The sequence below is a fragment of the Vulpes lagopus genome, chromosome 7 (genome assembly GCF_018345385.1).
Source record: "Vulpes lagopus strain Blue_001 chromosome 7, ASM1834538v1, whole genome shotgun sequence".
Taxonomy (NCBI): domain Eukaryota; kingdom Metazoa; phylum Chordata; class Mammalia; order Carnivora; family Canidae; genus Vulpes; species Vulpes lagopus.
In genome coordinates, this window is record NC_054830.1 from 68,205,671 (window position 1) to 68,229,202 (window position 23,532).

Here is a 23,532-nt window from a genome sequence, read left to right on the forward strand (position 1 = left end):
TTAAGTGGGATAAATTATGTGGAGGTGTTTGGCACCGTGCCCAGCACAAAGCAAGGGAGCAGTTGGCGTGATGTGAATTTAATTCGTTTAGAGACCCTCGTGGCTCCCATTTGACCAGGAAATTAGAATTACGAAAGCATCTTCAGGGCCTGGTGGCAGAGTGACAGACCCTGTCTGGTGCCCTGGAGAACTGCAGAAGTCAAGGGCTTCGGAAAAACAATTTAGCCGAATTGTAGTCGGAGAGCATCTTAGTTAAAAGCAGTTTTATACATTCAGAAACTCCAGAAGTTGGCAGTTCAGCTTTACTTACAAAAGAGCTGTTTTGCAAGATGATCCATCTTGCGAATGTTTAAAGAGATGATGCGGGGAAGAACAGCCTGGTTAGGAGGATTTCTGTTCTAAAAAGCTCTCCTACCCAACTTTCCCTATTATTTAGATCGGGGTTTCTTAACCTCAGCACTGTTTTTGGGGTTGGATAATTTTTTTTTTTCTTTTTTGTGGGGCCTGTCCAATGCATTGCAACACGTTTAGCAGCATCCCTGGTCTTAGCCGGTAGATTCCAGTAGCAATCCTTCTCCCTCAATGGTGCCAACCAAAAATGTCTCCAGCCGTGGCCAAGTGTCTCCTGGAGGAGGGCAAAATATCTCCTCTCCCCCTTTAGAACCACCCTGCTGTCGTTGGCCTACCTGAGTTGTTCGAGAATTTTATCTTATGTTTGTTTAACTCGCCTTTTATAGATAGCTTCATAGAACTGTACAGGGCGCATCCACATGCATCACCTCAATTTGTACAACTGCCCCATGAGGCCAGGTGTTATTCCCATTTTACAGATGAGGCAATTGAGGTCTTAAACAGCCATCACAGGGTATTGGCCTAGGTGGGATATAACTCAGGTCTTCTGCTTCTATGGGCAGGTCTTTTTCTTTTGCATCAAGCGGCTCTTTATTGTATGGAGACTTGCAAATAGATGACTTTCCTGGCGATTAAATCAACATGTAAAGGAGACTGGAAGCTGGAAACCTTCCTGAGATTGACTAGTTGAAAATTAACAACGGTAAGCTATTATCTGACAGAGAGTAGGCTGTTCTAGTTAAATATTCTAGTTTATAGTGAGCTCCCATAAATCCCACATACACTTAATGGAATACCAATTTGCAGAGAATTAGAGTAGAATAAAACATGCCTAATACTCTGTATCGATCCTGAATTGTCTCTGGTGATTTGCCATCTCCTAAAACAGACTCTTATATGTAAATTAGGCATTAGCTGAGGAATGTAAAAGGTCAAGTTACTGAAGGCATTTTTCTGAGTGGCATTCCGTTCAAGCAAGCATTTATTGAGCTGCTTCTGTATATTAGATGCAGTGCTGGGCGGGGATGCTGAGTAGGCCAGCGGACCCCAGCAAACTCAGGGTACCTGGAAGAAATTCCCTGCAAGGAGAGGGCAGGTCCTCGGGGACAGCTGGGAGCAGGAAAAAGAACCCAACTTAACACAGTCAAATTCAGGAAAACTCACGGCTTCACCATTCCTGCTTTGAAAGTCTTCTCTCACATTTTTTTCATAGAGAAGAATTCTGGTAGCTTTTAACCTCAGTCAAGTGGCAGGAACTTGGTCAGAGACAAATCTTATCCCTGAAAGAAGTTGGGCTTCCCAGCTGGTAACTGGCCTCCGGGGATTGGGACTAACTTCCTTGATTGTTGACCGTGAATCGGGAAGGTTCACGTACATTGTTCAGTTTTAGTGCTGTTGTCTCCCACTATTGCAGTTGAGAAAACTGAGTTTAGCAAAGGCAGCCTGGGGCCAGGAGCAAGAGGGACCAACTGTGACCTTCTGAACCTTGGGTCCAGGCACAGAAGGAATTGTGTTCTCCAGGATGCACAGAACCCACCAGCTTTGGGGATTTGAGGGAGCGGGAAGGCCTGGCCCCCTACCTCCCCGCTGAGCCCTCAGGGTTCCTGGTAGGATGGAAGGGAACCTGCGCGTGTGACTGTAATCCCAGTGCTCAGCTTCCTTACGCCAGACAGCAGTGGTTCCTGGAAAGCGGGGCCAGTCCCTCTTCATCTGTTCCCAGGTCCGTTGCAGGGGCTGGAATGCCTAAGGCAGTCGGCACTTGCCCTGGCCTTGACTTGGGCTGGTGGAGGCAGGGCAGCCTGCTGATGTTTCCCAAGCTTGGGCTCTTCTTACCGGCTCTCTTAGAGGCAGGCCAGGATCTGGTCAGTGTCCACGCCGCTCGGGTCTCACAGGTGTCTCCTTTCATCCACCTGAAGAGGGATGAAAGGGAATGCTTTGGTAGGCCCCTGGCTAAAATCTGATCTAGTCATGGGCTCCAAGACCCAGAGATCTTGCATCTACGTAGCTTCTGGTTGTGTGTCCACCTGAAGCTACTTTCTGCCTCCGGGGTAAAGGCCAGCGGAGAACACAGATTTCACAGCAAATTCAGACACCTGTTGAGCTGTGCGTCAGGCCCTAGGGTTACCGAGAGGAAAGTCAGACCCTTATCTTGGAAGGATGAGTGGTAGAATTGGGAAGACAATGACGCGCCTACGCACACGTGCTCTGTCTAGTTGTGTGTCTCACAATTACTTTAAAAGGAGATAAAGGCAGATGCCGGAGAGACCAGTGGAGGCAACCATTCATTCTGATGGAAGTCAAGGAACACCATAAGGAGTAGTAGGCATTTTAATTCAGTCTTGAAGGTAGAAAAAGATAGTATGGGGGGGTTTGGGGGGGTGAGCAGAACATCAGGTGCTAAGGCCCCGAGGCACAGAGACCTTGTGTATTTCAGAAGTGATGACTCTTCCCCAGATCCAGCATCCTGACCTTGGCAAATGCAGGCCCTACCTCCCATAGTGAGGGTGTCCACCCCCACCCCGTGTCTGGAAGGGGCCCCAGCCTCACTCAACCCAGGGGTAAGGGCCCATTCTCCTTATTCTCCCAGAAGTGATGCCTGTGGGTTGAGGCATGAGCACCTTCTGCCCAGGATGCCTTTGGTTTTCGTTATGAAACACTGTTATGGCACTTACTGGCTGCCAGGCACTGTTCTGAATGTTTTCTAAATATTAACTCATTCATTTAAACCTTGGAACAACCCTCCGGCCGTGCTTCCTACCTGGGTACCGGCAGCTTGCTGGGTGGGTGGGGGCAGAGCTCATCTGACCAGTCTGTGTCCCTCTGGGGGGGGGGTGCTCTGATCATGGTATGGCTTCTCCTGGCTGCGGTTTATACCAGCGTGCCGGGAAACAGCCCAGCCGAGTCTGAGCTGGGATGGAGTACTGGCTGCCACGACTCCGTTTCCATCGGGAGGCCAGCAGGACTCCACCGGCTATATTTTCTGAACAGAAGACTAGGATCTGTAGTCTGAAAAAGAATGTTTGTGCTGCTTCTTCATGTAAGAGGAGGCCTGGGAGGTGTTGTTTGGATACTGAGAGAGTGGAATTTTTGAGACCTTTTGATGCTTTCTGTGGAAAGTTAGGACAGAGGATTTGAAGTTGGGATAGTCCTGGAAAATTCAGGTCCCATGATTTACTGTCAGGATACACAAGCTTTTAGTAAATATTTAAGCGATGTGTAGTTTGGAGTGGATTTTCTGTACTGAGCCCCTTGGTGCCTCAAAAGGGAATAAATAGTACTGTCTAGTCCCAGAATCTTATTCATTCCCACCAGCCCCACCTTGCCGGTAGAGTGAAAAAAACGAGGCTCAGAGAGATGGAGTGACCACCCAAAGGGCTCGTTACTCATAAGCAGGAGAGCCAAGATGTGAACCCAAGTCTTTTTCCTGAACAAATCATTTAACTGTAAAATGAGGATAATAATGGAACCTATTTCCTTTAAGTGGTCCATTTTAAAGGAGTTACTGAATGAAAACCCACTATGACAGAACTTGGCACAGGAAAGGGTCCCCTCCCTTTGTGGTTGGGCCTCTGACCCTCCAGACAAATGGTTTGTTCAGTGTTCAGTGCCAAGAGTCACTGTGGGTGAGTAATGGTCCAGTCCTAGGCCAGGGCTTCAGGTCCTGGGTCTCAGGGCTAAAGGGACATTCCAAGGAGTAGGATCCAGGACCAGAAGGGGGGCCGTGGGCAGCTGGATGCTGTGTGATGGAAGGCGCTGGGCTGACTTTGGGAGTGGAGCATGAAGACCTGACCTCTCCCGCCCCCCTTGCTTCCCTAAGGTGGAGTCAGCCTCAATTTAGACCCAGGGTACTTGTGAGCAAAGCAGCAACCACCTCCATCAGCCATCCCTTGACCCTAACCACTAGCAGGTCTGGAAAGGGGGTGTGACAGTCTGAGCCTGCTTCACCCCCGCCAGCCCTGTCCCCTGGTCTGGTTATCAATGAGTTCATACATGGTTGCCGTAGAAAATTAAAGTGTCAGGGAGCAGAAAAAATTATTAGCGATGTTCATCCTGGAGGCGACAGTCGCCACCACCGCTACGGTGGACTCCACGTGCCTCCCACCTGCCAGCCCGTTCTCTGCAGTCACGGGGGTCTTTCAGAAACACCTCCTATTGCTCTGAGAGGAGAAGACTGGTGTGGGCATCTCCCGCAGGCAGGCCCCCGTGTGGCATGCGTGGTTTGGTCTCTGCCCTGCCTTACCTGCCACGGGGCTGTGAGAACCTGGAACCTTGCCTCCCCGCCCCCCCCCCCCCCAACTCCTGCTTTGGGTGTTAGTCCGTGACTGCACATGACTGGGGTAAAACTGCCTGCTGTAAACGCTCATGCCTCCGGATCGCTCTCCTTTTACAGTGTTCTCGCAGTTGCAATTTTGCAGTTAATTAGTGTAATTATTTGTATTAGTACCTGTCTCCCCAGCGACACGGGGAGCTCTCTGAAGTCAGGGTCGATCTGGCTTTGTTTTCAAAAAAGGAAAAAAAAAAAAAAAAAGAAAACAACCTTTCTCTGGGACTTTTTTTTTTCTTTTAACTTTTTATTTTGACCTAATTCAGACGTACAGCAAGGTTCTCAGAATAGAACAAAGAACTCTCATACCCTTCACCCAGATTGCCCAAATGTTACCGTTTTATCACATTTATTTTATTCTGCTCTTTATGTATATATATATATTTTTTTTTCTCTTGAGTCATTTGAAGGTTATTTATAGATTTTTCCTTTCCCTCAAAATACTTCAGTGTATTTCCTAAAAGCAATGACAGTCTTCTATATAACTCCAGCACAATTTTCAGAACCAAGAAATCATTATTGAAACAATACTATTATCTAATCTGTAGATCTCACTTGGGTTTCTGCTAGCTGTCTCCATAGTGTCCTTTGTGGCAAAGAACCTCCTCCCCCCATCCTGCATTTCATAAGGTCATCCTGTCTCTTTAATCTCCTTTAAACTGGAACTGTTACTCAGCCTTTCTTTGCCCTTTATGACCTTGACATTTTTGGAAAGCACAGGCCACTTATTGTATAGAATGCCCTTCAATTTGAGTCTGTTTTAACTCACCACTCTGTCCCCAGTACCACTGGAACATCAGATGCACTCCGTAAATATTTATTGAATGGAAGGAGGTGGAAGGGAAAAAGCAGAGGTTTTCAAGCCCGCCCCCCCCCCCACTACTTTCCTTGCCGAAGGATGTTGTTGTTGCAGTCATACTGTCTATAGGTTTGCATCCTGCTATTTTTATGACACAGCTTTTCCCCAAAAAAGAGAGGCTTCATCAGGGGCGAGCGAGCCTGCCGTCCCTGGAAGTATACAAGCAGACGCCGGGTGACGGCCTGGCGGGGGTGCTGGAGAGGAGAATGGGGCGTTTGAGGAGGGGTGAGACTCAGCCTGGAGGTCCCTTGAGTGCTCAGCACCTTTCTCTATCTGGGACGCCTCCTTTGCAGGCTCAGGGGCCCCAAGAATCAAGCGACGAGAATTCATCATCTAAACCAGAACAGTTTGAGATAAAAGTGGGGCTATTAATAATTGCATCTCGTGAACTGGCTTCAGCTGGGGCTGCCCTAGGCAAATCTGGAGTTGTGATCACCCTACCCAAATGTGACTTTGAGGTTGGAGATCAGCCTGGAAAGCCCTCTAGCACTGGGAATCCTCTGCCTGGATAAAAACAGAACTAAACTCCTTGGCACCGCCTGTCCAGCCCCTGTTCGAGGCTCTAGCCCTCGTGGTGGTCACACTTCCCTTGCCCTCCCCAGTTTTGCTCCTGCTACACCAGCCTTGTTGTGGACCTTCCTGCCTGGGGACTAGGGAGGTCGTTTACATACTTTGGGCTGGACGGAGGAGGAGGGACTGGCTCTGTGATGGACCAACAAGCCAGCTGTGTTTCCCACTGATAAATTCTAATGGAATTTAAGAGCCAGGGTGTATAAGCGAGGTGGGGCGGGAGACCAGAGCCTCCCTGCCTAGACCTTATCTTTTTTCCCCTGGTGCTCACACTTCCACTGTCCTTCCTGCACAAACACCACATCCCTCTCCCAGCCCTAGTTCTGAGATCAGAACCAAGCTACTGGCCTTTGGCAGAGGCAGGGAAGCAGGTGGCATCAGGGACCCAGGCACAAGAGGAGGCGCATTGGATGACCAGTAGGTGTAGACAGGGAGTTGGATGCAGAGAAACCAGGCAGGAAACCAGCGTCTCGGGATTCCGGTAACAAGGTCAATACGAGGCCATTTATCAGGAAGCCTAGACTTGCAATGCCCTGTCCCCAGACACTGGGGTCAGAGGGGGCAGGCACGGGGGTCTGTATGGTACAGCTCTTTAACTCGTTCTCTGCCCAGCAAAAGAGAACAAACCCCGCCTTCTTGGATTAAAAAGTATCAGGATAAAAATGTGAAGGTTTGGAGATACTTTCTGGGCCATCCCAGTCATGTGGACTTCATGAACACAGGCCAGTGCAGGATAGTATTTTTATAACTCGAGGCATTGGTGGCTTTAATGGCAAAGCCAGTGAGGGAGTGTCCTCGTTCTTAGAATGCGAGACACTAGCACTTACTGAACTTTGGAAAGGTTTTCTAGTTAACTGTGATATGATGTTTTTACCAGTTAAAGATACTCTTTCTCCCTTGCCGAAGCACAGCTATGTAGAAGCACTTGGTCCAAGGTCACTTTTTTATAGGACAGAAGGAATCACAGTGTCAGAACTGGATGAGACCTCAGAAGAAATGTTTATAGCTCCCTCGTTTTACAGATGGGTAAACTGAGGTCCCAGAAGGTCTGTAGCATGCTCCACGGCACACAAGTAGCGAGTTGCTGAGTGGGGACTAGTCCCGCATTTCCAACCCCAGATCTGAGGTGTGTTTTCTAGATCTCCGTCTAAGGAAGTTTATGAGGTGGACCGCATATTTCAGTGGTTAACAGAAATTTTATTAACCACAGAAATGAATTGTGTTGGCATTAAAGCAGTTATCATTTCTGGCTCTTTTACGTGGAAGTTGCTAGGCTGTTTTTTTTTTTTTTTTTTCTATTTTCATATGAGAAAAATGCTTTGTCTCTTCCCCTGAATTTCTATAGTATATACTGGTTTCTCAGATTTTATCACATCAGAATCATGTTAAAACATGGGCTGCTGGGCCCCACTCCCAGAGTTTCTGATTCAGTGGGTCTGAATCAGACTCAGGTGGGGCCTGAAAACTTGGATTTCTAACAGGCCCCAGGTGCTCCCGAGACCAAGGACTGTCCTTTGAGGACCTGAGGCTCAGCGGTAGTGTCAGACAAGTGCTCTGTGCTTTGCAGCCAGCTTGTCCCCACCCACCCCCAGCCACCTCCCCTCCATCCCACCATGCAGCCAGCTCTCTCCCCTGTTACTCCCACACCAGCTACCCTGACCATTACACTCTCTCCAGGTCTCCTACCTGTTGTCCTCACCTTGCCTCTCCAGACGGCCCGTGGCCCTGAAATGCCCAGATTCCATCACCTTTCCGGCCCTGTCCTTCACACTCTGGCTCCTCTTCTCTTTCTTCCTGTTCTCCAGTCTGAGAAAATGAGTGTCCTTTGGCTCAGGCTTGCCTCTTCACTTACAGCTGAAGGCTGTCGCCCCATCACCTGGGAAAGAAAGACTTCCCCGAGCCCAGCTTCACCATTAGGTCACCACCCAGTTACTCTCCTCCCTTTTACTGCCAGGCTGGCTACAGGAGGAGTCTATGGCCCCTTGAAAAAGATTTGCTCTCACCTGTCAACACAGACCTCCTGCTCAGTTCTGTGAGTGCAGATTTTCTATGCCTGTGACAAAAGATGTAATTGTTCTAGATTGTGGTAGAATGCACCTAAGTATACAGTTCAGTGGCTGATATTAGGTGGCAGTCATGTTGGTGCGCTCCTGTCACCCCCCGTGCACCACATGCCACTCTTCATCTTGTAAAACAAACTCCGTACCCATTAAAACACTAACTTCCCAGCCCCCCAGCGACCACCCTTCTACTTTCTGTCTCTCTGTGTTAGATGATTCTAGTTACCTCACATACGTGGACTCACACGGTATCTGATGTTTTATGACTAGTTTAGCATTTAGCATGATGTCCCCAAGGTTCATCTGTGTTACAGCATGTGTCAGAATTTCTTTCCTTTTCAAGGGTGAGTACCATTCCGTGGAATGCACCTATACCATATTTTGTTTATCATTCATCTGTCACTGGACACTTAAATTGCTTCCACCTTTTAGCCATTGCAAGTAATGCTGCTGTGAACATGGGCGTACACAAAGGCGTCACTGGTTGGGACTTGCAACCTCAGGCAGGGTGTTGAAACATTTGTATAGCAGTCCTGCCTTTATCTACCCCAGCGTCCCCCAGCTGCCTCTTGACCAGCACTGCCCTCACCATGATGGTCAGAGACCACTCACTCATCGAGACCAATGGCTGGTTCTCATGTCTCAGCCTGCTGGGTCTCTGTGCAGCGGGCTGATTGCCCCTCCCTCATACCACGGCTTTTATGATGTGGCTCCACACCCCCCTCCACACACAAACACAAACACACACACACACACACACACACACACACACACACCATGGCTCATCCTGTTTTCATCCTTCTGCAAATGTTTCTGGGTAGACTCACCAGATGCCATCATCAGGGCCTCACAGGACCAGGTCATCTCTGGGCAGTTTTGGTCATATGTGCATCACATATGGACCTCTCCATGAGCGTCCCCAGGTCCCTCCTCTGCACCTTCTTCCTTAAAAACACCCTCTCCATAAGTGACAGGTCTTCCAGGTTAGAAACCCAGGGACATCCTTTACTCACCCCCACACCTGCACTGGACAGATCCTGCTCATTGCACCTCAGACATTCCACCTCCAGCCTGCAGCCTGCCCTTCCTTTCTACCCAATCCCCCACCCTCCCCACCCCTGCAAAAAAGTGGGTTAGTCCCTGTGCTTCTCCCATTTGCCTCTACTCTGGCTTCCTTCCCCTTCTCCCCAGTAGGTTCCTCACACCTATACCTCCTTCATATTGTTGCCAAAAAAATGTTCCCTATAAAAGCACCTAAGATCACCCTGTTCCCCCCATCTGGCCTTGATTCCCCCATCTCCAACCCCAACCCCACAAGCCAAGTGCTGTAAGCCAGGGTTTCCCAAGCTTTGGTGTTAAGTTGCAGATTCTGCTTCTAGGATGTCTGGGGTTGGGCCTACAGTCTGCATTTGTTACAGGCTCCCGGGTGGTGTTGAGACTGATCCACAGACCACACGTTGAGAAGCCAGACTCTGGAATAGATCTGTGTTTTACAAATAAAGTTCTTTTTTTTTTTTAAATTTTTTATTTATTTTTGATAGTCACAGAGAGAGAGAGAGGCAGAGACATAGGCAGAGGGAGAAGCAGGCTCCATGCACCGGGAGCCCGACGTGGGATTCGATCCCGGGTCTCCAGGATCGCGCCCTGGGCCAAAGGCAGGCGCTAAACCGCTGCGCCACCCAGGGATCCCACAAATAAAGTTCTACCAACATATTTTCAATCTATAAATAATGCAAGAATTTTTTTAATGTTGTGGTATAGTTTTAATGTTTTCTTTTTTATACAGTTCGTCTTTACTTTCTCAATCATAAAGACTGACTCACTGTTGCAGTGATTACTTGCACTTTAAAGACATTTTAGAAGACAAAGGCTTCCATTTTTAAGACTTACCAAATAAGTCAAAGTGTGTGAGAGTACAGGGGTCTCGAAGATGTTTTCCTCTTAAAGAGCTGTATACTCAGGGTCAGGGCTCCCTCTTAGCTTCTGCAGGGCAGAGACTGTCTCTTAATCAGCTCCATCCCTAGGGCCCAGCCCGGACCTCCTCTGGATGTTGGCTGGAGGCGAGGAGGAATCTGGGTCTTCCTCCAAGAGGAGCCCATCATGGAAAACTGTTGGTGTGATGTGCAACGCCTAGGTGGGAAGGGGAGCCTGTGCCCCCGGCCCTTCTGGAGAAGGCACTATCCATCCTAGGAGGAGGGAAGGGATTCCTGACAGCTGGCCCTGGTTGAGGAGCACGTTGGCCCTCATTTTATGACTCTTAATAAGGCTTTGCAGAAGGGAGCCGATTGGGAGAGATGTGCTGGTGGTTTTTTGGGAGCTGGGCTTCAGCTTGGGAGGGGAGAGAGGAGGCCCTGGAGGGCTGAAGGCAAGGAGGCAGGGAGTACCTGGGAGAGTCTGACACCAGGAGGGCAGCAAGGACCACAGGCAAAGAATCCTGTACATGGGGGTGAATTGTGGGATGGATGTAGCCATTTTTGACCAGCCTGCTCCAAAATATTGTTACCTTCCTGTCACCCAGTAAGTCTAAGCTCTGTAGTCTGTTAGCAAAGTGTTTCATGACCTGGCCTCTCCCACTTGTGGGACCTGGCTCCTGGGCCAGTGCACACGGGTGGCCTCAGCCCAAAGCCCACATTCCACAGTTTTCTCTGCAAGGCTGCAGGGCTTGTTCTCTCTTGGTACAGGTGGTAAGCTTGGGATCCTCTCTGGCCCCCTCTGCACTAACTCCGTGGCCCTAGTTGAGCTCCTAACGTCTCAATTTCCTCATCTTCACACTGGGAATGACAAGTATCTCCAACTCACCAGGTCCGGGGAAGTGTTTCTCTCAGTGGCATCATGGTTTTACTTAGGAGCTGCAAGGTTTTCACTTGCTGCCTGCCATCCTGTCTCCTCAGTAAGCTTGACAAAAGGACCATGGTGATACTTGTCCGCAGGTGGAGCCAGAGGTCGCAGCTGGAGAGAGCTGTGGGCGCTGCCCTGGGCAGGGTGGGCCCGAGGTGGTGCCACGGTGGGGGATGGATGGGAAGGTCCTTGGAGCTGAAGACACAGGCGCTCTGGGGGTTGGGAGTCCGCTTGTTGTGTGAATGATAAAGGCACCAAAAGAAAAGATGGCAGCTGGCAACAGTAAAAAGGAGGAAGCTGAAGACCAGGGGGACGTTGGATTGAGGTGGAGAGCAGGGTCCCTCAGACTTTAACGTGCATACAGGAGGCTTCAGGTCCTGTAGGTCTGGGGTGGGGCCTGAGATTCTGCATTACTAACAAGCCCTCAGGTGACGCTGATGCCAGCTGCCTAGAAACTACTCTTTGAGTGGCATTGGTCTGGAACGTGACTATGGTAGGGAGGAGGCTCCTGGAGAACATATAGAAAAAGCAAAATAAGCACAGCTGTACCCCTTTCTCTTCAGCTCCGTGGACTCAGGTGTCTGCAGCCTGGCAGCTAGATTGAAATCAGATTGTGGTGATGGTGGAGGAGGGGCAGGAGGGGACCCTGAGAGCTCTGAGATCAGCGTTGAGTTTTGACTTCGTTGCTTCATAGTTCATCCTTCAAGGTCTAGCTTTGCCAGAAGAATTTCCATAGAAGCTGTCTTCGTCGCAGGCTGAGCTTTGGTCACAGCCTAGACAAGGCCCAGCGGCCAGGGGCACACAGCTGTTTTCAGAGCACTGCCACACTGAAAGGCGATTATTTGATTATTCATGCGTTTCTCTCTCTGACCAGCCTGTGACAGCCAGAGAGCAGCGAGCTGAGACAGCCTCTTGGTCACCTGAACCCCAGCCCTTGGCGTGGAGTCTGGCCACAGGTGGGGCTCATTAAATGCCTCAGGTATTAGGGACGAAGGCAGAATGTTCAAGAAGGAAGCATGTGTAAATCCCTGTGACCGAGAGAGCAGGGGAAGCAGGCACTGAGCTGAGATGGTGGGAGAACGTTGGTGTGAAGGAAGGAAGATGACTGAAGGAGTCTTCAGGACCTTAAGTAAAACACCAGGAATGTCTTCTGAAGATAGAATGGGGCCTCACGAGGGACAGCTGCTGGGGATTTGGGCATCAGCTCTGCGAGTTGGGCTGCGTGCTCTCTAACGGAGAAGGCCAACTAGGGGATAGGGATTTCAGCCAGGCACCCATTATCTTGGTCTGAGGTCCAGGAGCAAACTTGCTTTTCTTCTCCCTTCAGGAGAGGACAGGTGCCCAGACTTAGGCAGACAAAGGATAAAAAATTTCAGCTTCATGAGCCTGGGCAGAAGCAGCAGGTTGAATCAACACGTCAGGGCTGGAGCATATTCATAGCCCTTAGCACGTTGAACCTCCCCCTACAGAAGGGTCCTGCGGGGTAGGGGTCCATTGGCTCCCTGGACCTCAGTGCCTTGCGAGGTGGGGGTCCATTGGCTCCCTGGACCTCAGTGCCCTGCCAGGTGGGGGTCCATTGGCTCCCTGGACCTCAGTGCCCTGCGAGGTGGGGTCCATTGGCTCCCTGGACCTCAGTGCCCTGCGAGGTGGGGGTCTGTTGGCTCCCTGGACCTCAGTGTCCTAAGAGGTGGGGGTCTGTTAGCTCCCTGGACCTTCAGAGGCTCCCATGAATTGGGGTCAGCCTCATTCTCCTGAGTTGGAGATGGTGTCTCAGATGTTCAGTAACTTGCTCAAAGCCACAGAGCTGGGAAGTCAAGGAGCAGGCCTGGGGTCTGATTGCTGGGAGAGTTGGGTGGGGCAGCCCAGCCTTGGAGCAGAATTTCTGGGGGAGGATTGGTTGCAGGTGTGGCTGACAAGGCCCAAGCGCTGGCTGCGGTTGGGAGGGGAGTTGGGGGCAGGCCAGAGGAAGAGGAAGAAACAGGGTGGGGTGAATGCAGAAACAGGAGAGGAGGACGGGAAAGAGGAGGAGTGATGGACAGAAGGAGAAGGAGGTGGCCAGACTTGCATACTCTGGGGGCCAATAAAATATCAGGTGACAGCTTTTTTTTTTTTTTTTTTTTAGGTTCTGTCAGTTTGATTTTCTTCAAACTCGTTATTGCTTATTATAATTTAGGAAATACAGAAAAGGCTGAAAGGATAGGAAAGCCTAGCAATTATATTTATGGCCTTGAGTTCCTTTAATTATCTTTCATAGTTGTATTCGCTGTAGATACACTGTAAAAAAAAAAAAAAAAAAAAACCAGCCTATTTTACTTAATATTGTAACATTTTCCATTGTGTCACTATGCCATTATGAAGTCTTCATGGGCATCCTGGGCCTGTTTTGTGATTTACCTACCTAGCCCTCTACAGTTGGAAATTAGCTTTTCTGATTGTAATTCTCAATGTGAAGCATTGTTGGGAGGAAAATCTTGGCTGTTGACTTTCATGTCTGGCTATATCCTGGCTACTAAGAGGTTCCTAGGCATGAAGTCCGTCAGACCACCTCCCAGCATTGTTGGGATGATCTTATTGCTGACACAAGCCTTCTGAAAGTGCAGGTGTAAGCCCTGTGCACATTAGTTGTTTGTTCACTCACTCCTGTGTGCATTTCCCAAGCATTTATTAAGCGCCTGTGGGGAAAGGCTCCATTTTCTCTGGCCAGGTCAGCAGAGGAACAGCTGCCAGCATCTCTGGCTTGCCTGAGACGTGTGGGAGTGTTTGATCACACACGGCGTCCCAGCCCCGCAAGCCCCCGCCAGCAGGGACGGCCCGTGGGTCCAGAAGTAAACTTGCAGGCTTCGTGGCTGCAGGGTCCAGGCAGTGCTAACCATGAGTTTGGAGCTGTCTGCCCTGCCTGCTGTAATGCTTAGCGGTCTGGTGAATACTGGCCATGCTGTTCCCCACTTTACCTTCTGTTCATGCATGCCACAGACACCTACTGAATACTTCTGTGTGCGAGACACTATTCCAGGGGTGAGGGGTACAGCCCTTAACTAACCAAAGTCCCTGACTTTTAAGGAACTACCATTCCTGTAGGAGGGAGGGATGTGGCAATTGTGAGGAGACAAGAAATAATACATCCAGTGGTGATAAATGGTAGGGAGAAATAGGGAGTTAGAATGACAGGAAGCCCATCCTGATACGTAAAATTCGAGCAGACACAGGGAGAGCGCAAGGGTGGAGGATGTCCGAAGGAAGCAAGCTTCCAGCAGTGGGAATGAGCTGGGCATGACCTGGGAACGGGCAGAAGGGCAGAGTGAGAGCAGTGAGGTGCTCTCTAGGAGGGCAGGAGATGGACCTTGTAGCGTAATGAGATCTAGGACCCAAGGTTCAGTCTTTTCACTAGGAGGCTTTCCTGCTATTTGAAGCAATTCAGACTAACCTCCTACCTTTTTGTTGCTTATCTATGGCGGGTGATCGCCAACGCCTGTGTTGGGTGGGGAGAGTCGTGGGAGCTGAAACCCAGACTTGGGAAAGTCAAGACTTCCGTTGGCCCTTGGGTCTCCTCTTCTGTGCGACGTGGAATGTGAGCTAGGAAATTGGTAGCTGGGGCTTTCCAGGGCTAGGACTCCATTAAGTGCCATTAGTTAAATCTTGGTTATTTCAAGTTAACTTATTAGAGTGTATAAAAAATCGTTGACAGATGTTTCTTTTAAGATTTATTTTTATTTTTTTAAAGAGAGCCCAAGTATACGAGCATGAGCAGGGGAAGGGGCAGAGGGAGAGACTCTTCCGGCAGACTCCTCGCTGAGCTTGGAGCCCAACATGTGGCTTGATCCCACAACCCATGAGATCATAACCTGAGCCGAAACCAAGAATTGGACCCCCAACCAACTGAGCCACCCAGGTGCCCCCATAGATGTTTAGTTCTTGGTAAGTGTAGCCTGTCAGATTTATTACAAGCAAGAGTTGCTCAGCTAGCTGTGAGTACTTGCGTAGTGCCAGGAAGGTGGTGGGGATGGAACATGCCCCCCAGTTTATCCATTCAGTCACCCATCCATCTTGCAATTATCGAGCACCTAATGCATACCAGGCAGTTGGCTGCCTACCCCAAAGTGGTGATTTATTAAGATTTTTATTTATTCATTTGACTGAGTGAGAGTGCAAGCAAGGGGAACAGCAGGGAGAGGGAGAAGCAGGCTCCTTGTTGATCAGGTAGCCTGATTTGGGGCTCCATCCCAGGACCTTGGGATCATGACCTCAGTTAAGGGCCAACACTTACCAATTGAGCCACCCAGGTGCCCCTCACAGTGGTGATTTTTAAGAGACCCAGATTTCTGTCTTCATGAATTTCATGGTGTAGTACAGCAATGCTAGCCCTGCCAGAGGATCATGGTGGGGAGGGACCCTGGTCAGAAAGGCCAGGGCAACCCTACCTCACACCATATACAAAAATTAACTCAAAATGGATCAGTGACCTAATATGAGCCAAAGTCCTAAAACTCCTAGGGATAATAAATAAATCACGACCTTGAGGTTAGCAGTGGGTTCTTAGATATAAGAAAGCACGAGCAAAAGAAAAGTAGATGTACTTCATGAAAATTAAAAACTTGTGCGTCAAAGGACATTATCAAAAAAGAAAAGACAACCTACAGATTAGGAGGAAATACTTGCAAATCCTGTATCTGGCAAAGGTATATTCAGGGTATGTAAAGAACTTCAGTAACTCATCGTAAATTAAGATAACCCAATTAAAAATATGGACAGAGAACTTTGAGTAGACAGGTCTCTGAAGATCTACACATGGCCAATAAGCACATGAAAAGATGCTCGACATCATTAGGCATCAGGGAAATGTGAATCAAAACCACAGTGAGACACCACTTGACGCCTACTGAGATGGCTATAATCAAAAAGGATAAAAAGTACGAGAGCAGATGTAGAGAAATTGGAACCCCCTTCCATTGCTGATGGGAATGTAAAATGGTGCAACCTCCATAGAAAAGTCTGGTTTCCTCAAGAAGCTAAACATAGAATCACCATGTCCCAACAATTCCACTCCTAGGTATATACCCAAAAGAATTGGAAGGGGGCTCAAATAAATGCACGGAGATGTTAAATGCAACACTGTTCATAGTAGCCACACAGGAAACGAAGTGTCCCACAGACAGATGAACAAAATGTGTCTCTGTACGATGGTGTATTATTCAGCCTGAAAAAGGCATGGCATTTTGACACCTGCTACCACATGGATGAACCTTGAAGATACTATGCTAAGGGAAATAAGCCAGACACAAAAGGACAAATAGTGTCTAGTTCCACGTATATGAAATATCCAGAGCAGGTAAATTCATAGAGACAAATTCGAGGTTGCCAAAGGTTGAGGGAGGAATGAAATGAGAGTTATTGCTTAATGGGTACAGAGTTTCTGTTTGGAGTGACAAAAAAGTTTTGGAAATAGTGGTTGGTTGCGCAATGCGGTGAATGTAATTCATGCCCATCAATTATATGCTTTAAAATGGCTAAAGTGGCAAATTTTGTGTCCTGTGTGTTTTACCACAAGAAAGATGGGGGAGAAGCAGTGTGAGGTTTGGGAGGAGCATGACTGCCCAGAGCCTCCTAGTTTGATTCCCTTCCGATTTTCCCTGCACACCGGATCAGCTCAGGCTCCGTCCTTGCCACCTGTAGCCTGGTTCTCCTTTGATATGGAAGTCAGATGTAGAGTGTGGTTCATGAGGGACACCTTCCCATCCCCTTTAAATGTGTCCTTCCCAAATGCAAAAAGATTGTTCTGTCTGGTGGAAAAGACCAGAAAACAGTACATCTGGAGGCTTTGCCCAAATCCTCATCGATTATCTCCTCCTCTGTTTTGCCATTTTCCCTGGGGAGGTGGGGGGAGGGGTGGTTAGCCTCTTCCTGTCCCCTTGCTGCCACATGTCTCTGGTGCTTTTGCCCTAAAGCAGGGCTCCTACGCCCCCTCCCTTCCCTGACCTTTGTGGCAGCCCTTGGTCACGTGCTTCTTCTCTTTTCACATTTACTATGAGTTCTTTCAGAAGTCGGAGCCCTACAAACTAGAGTCACCTGGACACCTAGCCATGGTTATATGATATTACCAGGTGGACTATTGTAAACTGTCACCAAAAAAATACCAATGAAGTGTTTGAAATACCTGGACAAATGTTTGATATGGGATAAGGAACAAGTACTACTAAAAAAAAAAAAAAAAAAGCCCCCAATCAAGACAACACCGTCACTTGGCTTGTTCTATCCAATGTGCACGGATCTCGGAGCACACCTTGTGTGGCAGCTCGTCTGCCTAACTGCCACCCCCTTCCCCTCCAGGGTTAGCTACCTTCGGGTGATGGGAGCCACCTTGACCTTCACAGCCATGCAGCTAGATTCTGTGTGGCTTGCATACCTCCCACAGCTCGCTAAGAGCAAGGTTTAGATGCTGTGCAGCTGCCCTCCCTGGATCCTCCTGGAGACCCAGACCCTGGCACACCTCGAATGCCCCACCCCACAGCTGTCCTCCTGAGATCCTTGGCTTAGAGCTCCCGTCCATGAAGGTGAAGGGAAAGGGTCCAGGTGAGCTCAAGTTCACTAAGAAGCCCAGCCTCCCGAGGGCTGCAGTGAACCTGGGTTTCCATCGGGACTCCTCCAAGTTCGAGGATCCCCGGAGGCAGGTGCAGTGGAAGGGGGCACTGGCTGCGTCGGGACGGGCCTGTCACTCTCAGGGTCTCCCTGGCAGGAGAGCCCTTGGTCACAGAGGCCCCAGGCCACCCTGAGGGCCTGGCCTCAAAAAATGAAGTGACCTACTCCTGTTCTCCTGCTGCTAATAATTAACCCGGGGTGGCTGCCTGTGGAGCTGGACGGGCCTGTAGATATCATGCACACGCACTCCAGCCCACACCTTTTGCAAAAATGAGAGGAAGTCCTTTACTACGGTTTCCTCAACCCTGAGAGTTGTGTGCCGCGTCTTAACTCCTCTCTAATCAGCAGGACCTTGGCGATCCAGGGGTACTTTGTGCTCTTTCTTTAAAAACATTTTTTTTGAAACACCTGTTAAATCAATTGTGTCATCTTAGAACAGAGGGATTAGGGTAATAAATACCCAAGTCATTACTCAGGATTCTGATGTTGCAGAATTAGGGGGAAAAGGTCTTCTGGACCATTTCCTCCTCAAGAGGAAATCTACCAACATGTGGCTATAGGGAGTGTTTACCAAGATTATCTCAAAAGGTAAGAACATACCTTTAGTCAGTAAATTACAGAGTGTCGAGCTTCAATGGGGCCTCACCATCCCCCCACCCCCACCCCACCCCCACCCCGCCGGCAGTAGTGAATCACCAGTAATTCAACTTCCTTCCGGGTCACGTGGGCCAGCAGACTCACTGGGCAGGTGCGTGGTGCCTTGCGCTGCGCTTGGGCTCATCACCCCGTTTGGAGACTGTGTGACCTGAGCATGGCTAATCTACCAATCTGTAAAATGGGAACAGGAGTATTGCCCACTAGGCCGTGGCAGAGTGAATGGAGTCAGGAGGAATGGTGCAAAAAGGGTATTTAGGAAGCTCTGAAGCCCTGTAGGACCCTCGGCTGTTCCTCAGGACAAGAAGCCTGGGGATGGCAATGGTCCAGGGACTACAAGTGAGGTGTTGGAATGGGTGGGAGCGTCAGTGCTCCCAGCAGCTGGCGGTGCCTGCCGTGGGCCAGGCAGGAGGGCATTGCTCCTCAGAATTCTTCACCTATGAGGACACAGACTTAAACAGAGTCTTCTGACCCAGGGGCCTGTCATCTTCCGGTGGCAGGGCAGAGACTGGAGCTCAGGTCTGGCTTACTCCTTACTCTGGGCCCCCAGGAACCCCCAGGGCAGTGGTGTTGCTCTTGCTCTTTGAAATCAAAGAACTGACTTTGTATTTGTACAGTCCCAGCTCCTAGCACGTGGAAGGCCCCAGGACAAATAAATGTAACCCAGGGCAGCAACCAGATACATTATTTGCATTCAGATCTTCCTAAGCCCTGTTACTCTGATTAGCATTTTGGCAGGCCCTTATAAATCTTTTTTAGAATCTATGCGATTTCCTTTCATTAATCTTCTGACTCCATCTCACCAAACCCTAAAGCCCCGGCTGATTTAGGCTGCATAAAAATACGTCTTATCTGGGTTTCTAGAGACGCCGGTTAGGTACCTAATATAACCCGAGATGGCGAGATGGCCCCTCGGGTTAAAACCTTACAGGCAGGGGGTTCTAAAAGCTGGGAGGAGCCTTTGGCGGGCTCCAGAGCTGGGAAATACACGAAAAGAAATCAGTGAAAACTAAAGAAAAATGGAGCAGCAGCTTCCCGGGCCACTTGGCTGGTTAGTGACCAGTGGGATGATGCTTTTAGGGGGAGGCCTGGAGGGTATTTTTCTGAGTTTCCTTGAGATAAAGTGATGGCGAGGGCTGCTGGTGGTTGAGGATTGGGTTTCTCTGGCCAGGCCACCACTGGCTTCAGACTCCCTGGCAGGAACAAAGCTGGCAGCACGGTCCTGGTGTGGGAGAGTCCAGCAGCTCCTTGGCTGGGATGAGTTGCGATTAGCACATCTCAAACCTTTCAAAGTGACTTTAGCTGTTTTCTTTTCCGCAGGCTTCTGCTACTTTTGGCTGTAAAGGGGTGGGGGCTGGAGCCCAGGATAGAAATACCAGGGACTGACACCCAAATGGGCGTGTCTCTGCCGCCAGGGCAAATATTAGCACAGTATTTTTGTAAAGTTTATGCAACTTGATTCATGTCCCTGTAGAGTAAATTTATTCCATCCTGTTTTCCAGTCTGTTTGGGGCCTCATGGAACTATCCAGAGGGAGAATGGAAAGAGACTGGTAGCTTAATTTTCGATGGAAGCGGCTCAGTATAAAACATTCTATTGTCTGTATTTTGAGCTTTATGCATTGCTTTTTGTCCATGCCTATTCTTTTATCCCGCCCCCCCCCTTCCAACGATGGGCCATTCTAGTGTTTTTCAAGAACGAGGTCTCCCTTCAGAATTATTTCCCATGAATAGTCTGAGAAATCCAGTTTCAACAGCGCTGCTTTGAGTGGGCTTACATGCACAGAAACTTAACCTTTGGCATCGTTGAAACAGAAGTCCTAATAGGAGCATGGTCTTGGAAGCTCGTGGTGAACCCATCCCACCTCGCCCAGCACCAGCCTGCCCTCTGCAGCCTTCTCACTGAAGGTCTGAGCCAGCCCCTCTGCTTGATCACCTCTGGTGACGAGGAGCTCCCTCTCTCCTGACACAGTCCCTTCCGTAGTTGCGTGGCCTTTACTGTTCCAAAGCTCTTCCTTATGTTGAAGGGAAATCCTGTTTCTCTTAACCTTCTACCCATTGAACCCTTGGGGTCTAAGTAAACCAGTCTAATGATAATAGTAATAAGTACCTTTGATTGGACCCAGCTAGGTGCCAGTTAATGTGCATACATATTCAGTGCTTAAGACTTTGGAAAGCAAATTTCTCCCCTTTTACAGGTAAGGAAATGGGTGAGTGATTTCTAAATTCATGCAGCTACTAAGTGGTTAAGCTGGATTCCAGCCCACATCTGGGTCCATTGTTGTTGACCTCCCCGAAGCCTAATCTCCTGGAAGCGCCTAATCTCCCTGAGATTTCTCTAGGATACCAGTTACTCCTTAGACACTCCCGCTAAATCTCTTTGTTTGGAGATCATAAAATGTGTTTTCCCTCCTGGCTTTTGCATATGTACTGTGGTGTTGGAACCCATTCTACCAAGTAGACTGTTTTATTCTGCGGAATTCCCCCACGAGACCATTGTGGACTGGTCCCACTGGCCATCCCAGGCAGGTTGGGAGCCCTTCTCCTGTTCCTCTGGTGTCCTGGGAAGCCATCTCCCTTAGACACTGAAACTCCAGGCACCTTACTCTCCCCGCCTCGCCCCTTCAACCCCGCCTGACACAGAGCAGGTGCCCAGTAAATGAACATTGAGAAATGGTCCGGAACTCCTTTGCCAAAGTAGTAATCAAGGCTAAAAGTAATTGTAAACAAGATTAAGGGTCTGTGAAATTGTAGTCCCAGTCCAACTGGGACTTTGTGGGACTTTGGCCAGTCGTTGGGAAGATGTAAGGACAGCTTGTCTGGGAAGTCCTGGCAGTCCTTTTCCTCAGCCTGGTTTGGTTCAGTCTCTCTAAGGGCTGGCAGGTGTCCCCCCTCTTTCTTCCGGGAGGCAAGCTTGCTGGCCTCTGTAGTTTCTGGGTTCACTGAGGTGACATCTTAATGGGAGAAGTTCACTAGGCACTGTTCAGAGCCTTACCTGTGGGGAGACCACATCCCAGCCTTCTCATCTCTCTGTAGCCCACACTACACAGGTGCCAGAAGCATCCACATGCATGCTGAAAACAGCCCTGGGAGCTCTGAGTCCTGGGAAATTTGGGGATGGGGGTGCAGTTTAACACTGTACCATGATAACATTTTTTAAACATAAACAAAAACAACCCGACCTTCTAAAAAAATCTCACTTAAAAAAAAAAATCTCATGAAAGGGCACCTGTCTTGGTCAGTAGAACATGTAGCTCTTGACCTCAGTCAGGGTTGTGAGTTTGACCCCATTTTGGGAGTAAAGATTACTTTTCAAAAATTCTCGTGAAGATAGTGTTACAAGTCAGAAGAGTAGTCCCCTCTGGGGGAGGTCATGTTGGAAAGAAGGCATGGGGGGGCTCGTGCCAGGCTTCTTGAGAGCTGTGCACTAAGGAGTTGTGCTTTCCCTCCCCTCCCCCATGTGATCTTTGAAGGGGGTGGTGATAATGACTTCATTTATTAGACTCACAAGTCTAACATGAATTTTTCTCATTGCTTGGGGGCAAACTGTGTGTTGAGTTCCTCAGCGTCTCATTGCCATCCTGAAAACTTTGCTCAAAACTTTGCTCCTAAGAGGTTGGCTTCTCTTTATAACAGCGTTCCCTCTTTGCCCAAACTGCATGCAGCTCCCACAGGGCTCTTTATCTTGCCCTTCAGGGAGCTTAAAACTACTTCTTGTTATCCTCCCAGTATCAAGTATAACTCTCTCATTTTGTTAGTTTTGCAAGTGTCATGGTGTTGAACCTATAAATAAACCCCGACTCCATAATAAGAAAACTATTTGGCATTTTGAAGTTGTAGGAGAAGGAGGGTGCTAATTACCGGTCTCTGTTTGAATACAACTAATCCTACAAATTACTCCACCCTGCTTCCCAGGGGGCTCCGGTTCAGAGATCCACTCCCTGAACAAATTACAGGATCTATGGAACAAATGATTTGATCCCAAGACTGTACTTCTGGAGTGTGAGGATTAATAATTGCAAGATAATTTGAGTATTGAGCTGTGCTATTGAAGTGACTTGGGTGAGCATCTTCTCTCACATGATGACAAATAATGTGACATGTGAGAGTTAAGAGCTTTCATAAATGTGTTCATAGAAGCTTTATTTTTCCTCTGACCAGATTTATTGAACATAAGAAAATTTTATGTATAAAGTGACCTGGATGTGCTGCTTCAAAACATGATCTTTTCTTACTACTATTCTGATAAGTCAGTCCATTGAGTGTCAAAAAGCAGCTTACTCTAAAATTAACAGAAAAGTGCCCAATGCACACTAAATAAATGGCTTAACTACTGAAACTTTAGTCATTCTACAAGATAATTAACATAGGATGGAGCCCCTATGACAGGCTGCTGGAGAATTGGTGAGACGTCAAGAGGCCACTTTGTGCACTGCCACTGTGATGCCGTCATGTTTCTGGATCATAATGTTCCCGTTATCTGACTCTAGACACACCACAGGAATATCAGTGGGGTCTGAGGTCAGCTTAGCTGCTTGCTGGGCTAGAACAGATACCACCACAGCATGCTCATCGGACAGGGTCCCATTGCAGCTCAGATTAAGTCCTTGTGAATCTGTGCACAGGACTCCCCAACAGTGGATGGATTCTTCATGGTATCCTCCAAGTGCTGCTCCAAGTGGCCTTCATCCTGCTGCCTTACACCCAGCCCGGGGTGCATTTATTTTTTTAATATAAATATTACTTTTATATATGCATGCCCCAAATTAAAAATAAATCTCGTGCACCAATACTTCCATTGTCGGCTGTGATCGTTTTCAAACCAAGCTTTAAGCCTTAAAAATGCTATTTAAAAATTAATTCATCCTGAGCCTCTATGCCAAAAAATGAGTGCATTGGCTATAATGTGGAATTAGCAATATGAAAATGCCACCCTTCATAGACTTTTTTTTTCTAATTTAGTGATACTCGTAGTGATTGTTTACATTATAAACTAGTTTTTAAAAGAAGCCTGGGTATTTATCTTCGTATTGTTATGCAGCGTAGTACTTTGGATATTAAAAAAGCCAAGAAGGGGAAGGGGTGGTGATTGCCAGAAAGTAGTGTTGATAAAATTATGGAAATTGGTCATGAGGAAAATTAGATTTCATGTACCAATTGTAATTTTATCAATTGCACATAATTTGAAATTATTAAAGTGAAGGGCACCTGGGTGGCTCAGACCAGTTAAGCATCCAACTCTTG

The 23,532-nt window shown here is 48.5% G+C and overlaps 1 protein-coding gene and 1 pseudogene across 6 annotated transcripts in view; one reads left to right on the forward strand and one right to left on the reverse strand.

Moving 5' to 3' along the window:
• The window catches only part of PTPN3 (protein tyrosine phosphatase non-receptor type 3), a 110,748-nt gene that overhangs the window by 2,423 nt on the left and 84,793 nt on the right, over positions 1 to 23,532 (forward strand). For 3 of the 6 annotated variants that reach the window (XM_041763739.1, XM_041763738.1, XM_041763740.1), the window contains exon 2: positions 915 to 1,054. The exons of the other annotated variants lie outside the window; for them this stretch is intronic. The gene's annotated coding sequence lies outside the window, so the exon portion shown is untranslated. The remainder of the gene's footprint in view (positions 1 to 914; positions 1,055 to 23,532) is intronic. 6 annotated transcript variants of the gene reach the window in all.
• Positions 20,987 to 23,231, reverse strand: LOC121495787 (annotated as a pseudogene).